We start from the raw sequence: 10,076 nt of genomic DNA on the forward strand, positions 1-10,076 counted from the left end.
GGATGTAGTGAGGGGGGTCGGAGACATTGTTGTTGAGGCTGGAGGAGACAACCAAGCTGGATGTCGACATAGTCGAATCAAGGATGGAAGGGATGGCTAGACAAAGAGGAAGAGGACAGCTCTGTCTGTATACCATGTGAAATATTGCATGGAAGCGTCTCACCTCTCCATACAGGGAGAGCCCGCATATATATTGTATTGATCTGAACGAGAGACGTCTGGTGGCATTACATCGATAGGTTGTTAGCAACGAACAACCAGAGGAGATACATGTGGGATGGGGAGAAGAGATAGAAAGATAATAAACATAATAATAAGAGAATATAATCTATCTCTCTAACTACACAAGACTTGTTATTACACAAGGTGATGGCTGCGCCACATGATGCTAGATGTAACGTGACATGTTGACACATGTTTAACAGGAGGCAGATGCAAAGTTTTGTTTGTGCAAAGGATTAAATGTTTGGGTCACATTGACGGACGGGAAAAATCGTCATCGTTGCATGCATTGCATAATAATTGCATCGGCAGGTGAAAAGGTTTTGTTTGCCCCGACGGCTACCTTCTCGGTTGGCAGTGCAATGGCGTCTCCTCGTGATGATGAACGAGTAGTAAATGGCATGCAGCAAATTTATGCGGACCGGACGCAAGCATATCTAGGCCGCCGTTTCCGTTTGACTTCCCGAGTGCACTTTCCTCTCCCTATAGCTAGATGCAACAAAATATTTCCTCTCACTAGCCTTCCATCCTACTCCACCAAGCCGATCTCCAGAATGGCAGAGCAATGCAAGATTTCTGCTTCCATGGTGTCTGCATCCGAGGAAAGGTCATATGCGCGGTCATATGTGGTCAAGGTAATGGATATTCAAGAGCTAAGGCGCTTCTCAAGAACGGCCAGTGTGTCACTTCTACCCCTTTCGGTGTTGGCGGCCACAGCTGGGTCGTGAGATATTACCCAAACGGTGAGCGTGAGGACTATGAGGATTTTATATCTCTTTATCTCCGGCTTGAATCTGCCGATGCCGAAGATGTGAAGGCAAAATTCACATTCAGAGTACTTGACAAGAATGGAGAACCGGTGCCTTCATACAGACGTACCAGCAAGTATACCTTCTCAAGTAAAGGTTCAGGCAGGGGTTGGCATGACTACATCAAGAGGGATGATCTGGACGTATCGTCGCATCTGAGAGACGATTGTCTCAGCATCAGGTGCGATGTCACCGTCATGAAGGAGATCCATGGCGAAGAAGCAAGGGTTCCTCCAAGCGACCTCGACCGGCATCTCGGCGACCTCCTAAAGAACAAGGACGCAGCAGACCTGACTTTCCAAGTTGGCGGGCAGAGTTTCTCCGCTCACAGGTGCGTCCTCGCTGCTCGGTCATCCGTCTTCAAAGCGAAGCTCCTCGGCGCCATGAAGGAGAGTTGTTCTGCTGCCAGCCCTATTGAAATCTGTGACATGGAAGCTCATGTGTTCAAGTCCTTGCTCCATTTCATGTACACCGATTCGGTCCCTCCGAAGCTTGATGTGGCCATGGCTGGCCACCTTCTAGTGGCGGCTGACAGGTACAATGTTGTGAGGCTGAAGCAGATATGCGAGGAGAAATTGTGCGCTCACATCGATTCCAACATGGTGGCCACCAGTTTGGCTCTGGCGGAGCAGCATGGCTTCCCTCGTCTCAAAGAGGCTTGTCTACAGTTCCTTGATTCTCCTTCCAATTTCAAAGCTATGATGGCAAGCGACGGTTATGAGCATCTCACATCTAGCTGCCCGTCTGTTCTCAAGGAGCTCATAGCTAGAATCCTCCCCGCTGAATGGAGCGTCGCAAAGGAGGTTGTCATGAAAATGTGAAAGTAACGCCTACACTATTATTATTATCATATATGTCATCCAAGTTTAGTACTAATGGTTATGCTACTTCTCTATATATCCATGGTTGCTTGAGTGTTTACAACAAATATGCTATCGACCACTTTCTTTTTCCTTGTTAGAAAAAGAATAAACGTCATGTTTTAATTGTTATGCTACTTTTCCATGTATGCAGTGGCGGATCCAGGAATTGAACTTAGCCGGGGCGAAACATTGAAGGTATAAAAAATTTGATCGACAAATGCAAGTCCGCTGAACCAAATCTCATAAAATTCAAATATGAAGCTAGATGCACTCGAAAATTTACATGACCAATGATTTAGAACATTTCAAGATTCTCAAGAACTAGGTTGTAACCACCTAAAATCACAAAATATAACATAAAGGTCAGACATAACTACTAACTTGGACTCCCGCTGCTTGAATAATTCATTCCATGGCCCAAAATATCTAACTCCATGACTAAAAGATACCTACAACAGGTGAACAAGCTGATATCAATACATGTATTGGAACAAGTAAGCAAATAGTTTGAAACAGATAACAAAAGTTGGAATGGATTGGCTAGAAATTGAAGGAACAGGAGCTTGAGATTCAGTAGCAAAGAATGGATTGGACTATTTACCTGCTGGCTGCACTTGCTGATTTTGCAAACAGCAGATGCGCGTTTGAATGAGCTCGATCTCGATCCACTGCCGCCGCTGCCTCCTCCTTCGCAGGCCACGCTCGGCACCGTTGCTTCTTTCCGTTCGCCCATAGGTGCCCGCGGCCGGTGGCACGGCGAGGCAGAGCTCTTCGGCGATGAGGCGGCGGCCCGGCGAGGCGGAGCTTTGTGGCGGCGAGCCGGCGACGGCTAGGTTACTCTCGCTGCTGCTCCGCTCGATTGGGGATTTTCTGGTGTGCGTGTACGAGTACGACGAGGTCGAAGGATTGGGTGTCGTGTGGCCGTGCTAACTAGTTTTAGGCCGTGGACTGGGCTTTTGTGCCTCCCGTGCAAATCCCCACATATTGGCCCATGTACTGAAAGAATGAACCGTATTTTTTTGTATACGTATTTTCGGCTACCCGGGGCGGCCGACCATGCTCGCCCCTACCGTGGCGCCGCCATTGCATGTATGGTTGGATGGGTGTTTCAGAACAAAGAATGTTAGTATCATTCATTCAATCTGTATGTTCAGGCGAGTAGAATGGTATTCTTGCAGTTCTGCCAGATAAAACCTGAATTTTGTTCACGTTTTAGGTTTTACTGAAATCAGAAACAACGTATGCGTGCCGCTAATTGCAGCGAGATTTGGTGCCCGGGTGCACGTTGAGAACTCCATCTCAGTCAGAAGACAAAATCATTTTCTGATGAGGGATTGAACCGGAGAATGAACGGCAAGAACCACCGCATCACTCTTGACATCTAAGAGAAATGCACCTGCCAACCTTGATACTGGTTCCCAAGTTTAGAACCGCGAGGGCAAAAGCTTTCAGCTAGCAGAATCACAAGAAATGCTGGGGTTTTCCTACACCTTTGTATATATCTCAATGCGAATTGTAGTTCTGAATTCCCATCTCATTGTGTCCGAGGTGCTCCTATCATTGACGCTAAGCAACCGTTGGAGAACTATTTTGCAGAATTAACGAACAAGACAAGCTATGTACGTACAACACAAAACTGAATTACTGTAGGATACCACCTGAATTTTGGATCACATCAGGCTATTCAACGCAGTTCAGTATGTGCTAACCAAACAGAAACTCGACTGATTTGGGTTTCCAATTAAGTGCCAAAGTAGAGAAAGGTAAGAGAACTTATGACTTACGTTGTGATTTTCTCCCCAGCAACCAATTAATTAGCTTCAGACCACCTTCTAGCATCGTCTGTATGTACAAATAATGCAAATACCAGCTATTTCCATTCAACTACTTTTATGTACTTATATATCTAATAAATATAACAGTCCAGACAACTTTCTGATGATTAGCAGCACAGCAGTTGCAGAATACTACAACAGTTGCAGAATACAGCAGTTTCAGTAAACTGTTCTTCCGACAGTTTTCATTACACTGTTGTCCAACACAGGTTGATCACTGAATTATATCTTGCCATGGCGCGTCTCACCTGGCTCCTGCCATGATGGTGTTTCGCCCACTGCGAGGCGGAGTGCCATCTCACCTTGGCGAGCGCTCTACTGGGAAGGCCCTTTACTGCAGCATCGGGTTTTCTGTTTTCCTATTCTGCAGCATTTGCTTTCCTTTTTATTTCGTGTTCTATGTTTATTTCCTGATTTTCTTAGGTTTCTTTGTTTCCGGTTTCCATGGTTTTTAAATTTTTTATTCAACACATTTCTATTTTTTCACACAAAATGTACAATATTCATATACATCGGAGAAATTTTTTTCATGCATGTTTAGCATTTTTCAATAATACAATTAACATATTTTTAAATATTCTTTTGATGTCTACTTTGTGTATAATTCATATACACCAGGAAGATTATTTATTATATCTTTAACAGTTTCAGTAAATTTTGGAATATACCTATTAAAATTTGTTCAATTGTTTGAAAGTTTTGGAATATTAACATTATCTAATTTCCGAAATGTTTTTAAAATTTTAAATATATTTCAAATATGTAAAAAAGTAGTTAAGCAAAGATGATAAAATATATAGAATAGATGAATTTCAATGTACACTTGTTCAGATGGAGATGGCATGGTCATGGACAATTCAACAAATGTTTAGTCATCAAACTATGTTTATATTGTTATCCATAATTTATTTTCTTTACTTAGTAAATTATTATTTTTATAATTGTTGACAACATACGTTGTTATTGTATGATGTCTCAGTTTGTGAAGATTAAGAAGATTGTTGGTGAAAAGGTGATCAAGCTACAATTATAGTCGCTGGCACACACAGTGGAGGTGAAGTCCACCTCTAGCAGGAAGGCAGAGTAGCCCGATGCACAAAGAACTCACGAAAATGACTTTGTGATGGATGTCATCCAAGGACTTGCACTAGTGCAGAACCGGGCAATAGCACCGGTTCGTGAGGCCCTTTAGTGCCGGTTCAGTAACCGGCACTAAAGTGTGGGCACTAAGCCCCCCCCCCCCTAGTACCGGTTCAGCATGAACCGGTGCTAAAGGGCAACCACGTGGCACGAGCCAGCTCCGAGGGCAGGGAGCCCTTTAGTACTGGTTGGTGACACCAACCGGTATTAAAAGGTTGTGGGGTTTTGGGTTTATGATTTCTTTTTCATTTAATTTTTTGTTTTCCATTTAATTCTTTTTCGTTTGCTGGTATTTTACGATACTACATATTGTACACGTTATGCATATATATAAATAGAATTTCTAGTAGAACTGATCATATATATATATATCATCGAATGTCTCACAACCATCATTAATTCACACATACACACACACACATATATATATATACACACAATTAGCTAGCTATATACAATTTCTCCTAATTGGTGCCTTCGGAGCCAGTGACATTAGCCTAATTGGTGCCTTCGGAGCATGTTGACAATTAGAAGTGGTTCATGGGGGCGGTAGCGGGTAATAGTATTCTCCTTTGAGATTTATGACCTGGTCGACCAAAAACCCCGCTATTTCCTCTTGAATTGCTTGTATGCGCTCCGTTGGTAGGAGCTTCTCCCGCACCTCTCTGAACTGTTAAGAAGGAGATCAATATGCTTGTGTATTAGTTGTGTGACTAGATAACGATAATGGTGTAAAAATTGTGAATAGTGTTCTGACAAATCGTACCCACTAGTCCTGTCTTTGAGATCTGCTCCTTTCGGACGCCATCATGTGAATGTTCTCGCAAACGTAGTATGCACACAGATTATTTCCCGGCGCCTGCTTCAGGGCCTTTACGAGAATGGAATTTGATCAGATAATAATTAATCAAGCATGATAATTAAAGAGATGGCAGCTAGCTAGCTAGTACTACTTAATTACTTACCTTGGGTCGATACCATTTCAGCTTTCGTTTCCATTGGCCTGGAGTGACGCTGATGAACTTTGCCCAAGCCCTGCCCGCCGACAAAGAAAATGAATAAAGGGGTTATTAAATAGTTCATATCAGGAAATGACGAACTAAATAGGCCGAGATATAGTTAATAACGATTGAAATTACCTGTTGACTATCCCAAACAAGATGTTGTAGTCACTTTCTTTTTTAAGTAGTGAGTCCAGTATTTCAACTGTTCCTTCATCAACTTTAATGATTAACAAGATCCAGTGAAATATGTATGCACACACGTTTGCATGTCTTAATTAAGCGGGCATATGTAAGTAAAAACATGTAGCTAGCTAGTAGGCAAAAACAGAATTTGTAGTATAAGACAGTGTGACTCACTAGAAGTTGTAAGGAAGTAATATATCTTCATTGGTATTGAGGCACTTGAAGAACTCTAGTATGCTTTCCTCTACACTTTTTTCATAATATGCATCTAATTTCCATGTGTATTCATTAATGGTATTTGGGTCAATGAACCCAATGCCATAGCGTCCACCTTTTTTCATTTCATACATCTTCATCCTGCATAATACCACATAAAAGAATATAGTAAGGATAATTACAGGTAATGATTGATCAAAATGATCACTACAGCTAGCTTGAGACTTAAATTACAGAAAGAAATCACTTACAGACAATAGCAACTGACGATAGATTTGTCGAGTGCGTCTTGATTGTATAACTGAAATAGTTCTGAATACTCAACGGACACATCTTTCTCATGGAAGTAATGATCCTTCTTGACATTCACCATGAGGGACTCTCGATTGGAAATCTTGGTAATGTCCATGTACTATTGATGCAATTCATACATTCTCGTTGGGAGCTTCTTGACCTCGTCTGGCTCGACCAAAGGTTGGCCCCGGACATACTTCCGTTTTATTTCCTCCTCTCTAAGCGGAGACATGGGCTCGATATCGAGGAGTTGTCCAACAGTGATCTTGAGGATTTCAGCCTGCCTTATATGCTCCTCGGTTATTACCACATCGCCCAGCTCGGGAACGTAAACGGTTTTCCCACAATAATATTGGGCGCGCCTACTCTCTTGTGTTGTTGGCACAACAAGCGGGGGGATTGATTGCGCCGCCTGTTCTCCCAGCTGGGGAACGGTTTCACCGCATTTTTTGCCAGCTGATTTGCTCGAGCTCGAGCTCGCCTCTTTCTGTGGACGTGCTTGATTTAACTTCCTGAGGTGGCGCTCATAGTCTGTGTCAACAGGCTTGGGAGCTGGTGGTCTAGCCATACGAATGAAGTGGTCAATCTTTTCCTTAGGCACTTCCTCCCTTGGCGGCGGTGGCGGTTTCGATGCAAAATGGGCTTCCACCTCGGCCTTCGATATGGCTGCGTTTTCCTCCTCGGACTTGTCGTAAGGCCTTTGCGGAAGAGGCGCGAGGCTGCTTGGACCATATTGAAATCGCTTGCCTCCGCCTGTACGTCCCGTCCTACCTCGACTTGTACCGCTACGGACCATAGCTGCGGCGGCTCTCTTCCGTGATTGCTGAGGCGGCGGAGATGGCTGACGTGGCTGAGTTGGACGAGGAGGAGTGGCCTGAAGCTGTGCCGAAGTTGGAGGAGGAGTGGCCTAAAGTTGTGCCGGACTTGGAGGAGGAGTGGTCTGACGCTGTGTCGGTGGCCTTCAAAAGATGATGCAATCCTTTCTCCATAGGATGATACGATGTTTGGCCTCTCCCAGTGTGTGCTCCTCGTCACCTCCAGGAATGTCAAGCTCTAGCCCCGAATATTGGTCCACCACCTCATCAACCAAGACACGAGCATAGCCCGCTGGAATCGGGTTGCAATGGAAGGTTGCCTCAGGGGTATTTGTAAAAGCAACGGCGTCCGCCACCTTCATGGATATGTTCTTCATTTTGAAGTGTAGCTCGCAGTTAGTGTTCTCCATGATGTCATCCACGGGGTATCTATCCAGCATTGCATCGCCCGGGGTGGAACCCACACTGCTTCTCGGCATGGATGGGATGGTGCTATCCAATGCTGGATCATCCGCTAGCTGCTGCAGCTGCTGAGACCCCCTTTGCTGGCTAAGTGAGTCGATCTGCTCCTGGTGCCGCTGGAATTTGACTGCCAAGTCCGCTGCGCTGATTCTAGGCCTTGAAGGCGTTCATAGTCCAGCTTCCTCTGCTCCTCCTCCATCTTCCTCTTCTTCTCCCCTACAATCTTCTTTCTCGCACGGGTTCTGTAGTCGGCGTTCCAGTCCGAAAACCCCTCATACCACGGAATAGCGCCCTTGCCTCATGTTCTTCCCGGGTGTTCAGGATCTGTTGGGCTGGAACACCCCCGATCGAGCCTCTTCTATTGCAACAAGTAGGTTATCTTCGGCTACGTTCAGACATGCCTTCTTTGAAACTTTGCCTGTCTTCGGGTCCAACTCCCCCCATGTGCATAGGACCAAGTCCTGCACCTGGGGGGCCAGCTCAATGTTTCTGGAGTGACACCTGCATTCTCCATCTCTTTCTCAGACTTATCCCACTTAGGCATTGCCACCGCGTAGCCACCTGGCCCCAGCTTATGGAACTTATCCTTTTTTCGGCATTAGCCTTGTTTATTCTCGACCGTTCCTTAGATAATTCCGAATCCTTGAATTTCATGAAATCGTCCCAATGAGCACTTTGCTTCTCTAGTGTTCCCTCGAATACTGGAGTCTTCCTTCCTCCCTTGACGTACTTGTCCCATACACGATTCTTGTGGTTGTTGAATGCAACCGCCATCTTCCTAAGAGCAGCGTCCTTGACTTTCTCCACATCTGCATCTGTGAAATGATCTGGTAGGGTGAAATGTTCCATGCGAGTTTCCCAAAGCAGAACTTTTTGTCTGTCATCGACAAAAGTAAGATCTAGAAGTGGCTTTGCTGGCTCTCTCCATTCTTGAAGGGAGATCGGGAGTTGGTCCTTCACAAGAACTCCGCACTGACGAATGAACTTGTCCGCAATCTTCTTAGGCGCTAATGGTTCACCATTAGGTTTGATGGCCTCGATATTGTACTTTACGCCCTCCTTCAACTTTTTGTTCGGGCCTCGTTTCCTGCTTCCTGAAGATTTGCTCGATCCGGATGGCTGAAAGAAGAAAGATCGATTCGTTAATATATCTTCAAGTCATTTAAAACATGTGATGATCACCAGATGCCTGCTTATATAAATATACCTCGCCGGTCTTTGTTGTTTCAAGATCAACATTTTCTTCGTCATCAATATCATAATCATAGTTCATGACTTCATCAATTCGGTCATCACGATCGAATATCATATCACCCTCCCCAGTGTTGTTTAGATATCCGGAGCCGTCATAATCTTCTTCATTCTGATCATCATCTGGCCCGCGAGGATGGCGTATGATATCTGTGACACTCCAAAAAAAAATTTTGGTTTTGTTTTCAGAAAGAGCCTTGCTTGGTTTGAAGAAGGTCATTTAAACCCTTCTTAAAAACCCTCTTCTGAGTTTGCCCTCTCAAAAATCTTTTTCTGGATTTAGTTTCTTTTAAAAAGAAAACATTTTGTTTTTGGGCTTTCATTTGATTTTTGGTCCATTCTTGTTTACCATGCCTCTTATGGTAAAACTCCCCCAAAACCTCTCCTCCCACTTGGGTACAACCCAAACATTCTGTCCAAACAAATAAAACCCATTTTTGGATTTTATTCCAATTATTTCTTTTCCCAAAACAATTCTGTCCTTTCTTGTGAACCTAGGTGATTTGCAAAGCAAGTACCCTAATGCCTTTGATCCTTGATCCCAAACCAACTCCCCTGGATAGTCCTTAGTACCCACAACCTAGAACCATCTTGATCCACTCTTCTTCTTTTCAAAATTTTCAAATTTCACTCACTGCAAGTTTGGACCAGATTTGACTAATTTGGTGAAATTCATATCTACACTTCTCCAAAATTTCCACAAAAATTCAGGCAGTCTCCTGGTGCAATGAGAGGCCACTCCACCAAAAATCAGCTCAAGGAAAAATCCCTACATGCCAGAATCATTGTCGAACACCTGGCCGGCACTGTTACTTTGCACTTTCAGTAAAATTCAGAAAGTTCAGAGAAGTTCAGTGTCGTTTCTTCGTCAGAGAATTGTCACTTGTCAACAGTGCATCCTGGCGCGTTGCACGCAGCCCCTTCTCCCTGGCCAGCACCCCGCACGCGTGCTTGGCGCCTTCCTGGCGTCGGTGGCGCCCTG

General features: G+C 44.4%; 1 pseudogene; it reads left to right on the top strand.

Annotated features, from left to right (window-relative positions):
- The first annotated feature begins 776 nt into the window (after positions 1–776).
- On the top strand, positions 777–1,852 carry LOC125527314 (annotated as a pseudogene).
- Positions 1,853–10,076: the final 8,224 nt, after the last annotated feature.

This window comes from Triticum urartu, unplaced genomic scaffold (genome assembly GCF_003073215.2).
Source record: "Triticum urartu cultivar G1812 unplaced genomic scaffold, Tu2.1 TuUngrouped_contig_356, whole genome shotgun sequence".
In the NCBI taxonomy this organism is placed as follows: Eukaryota; Viridiplantae; Streptophyta; class Magnoliopsida; order Poales; family Poaceae; genus Triticum; species Triticum urartu.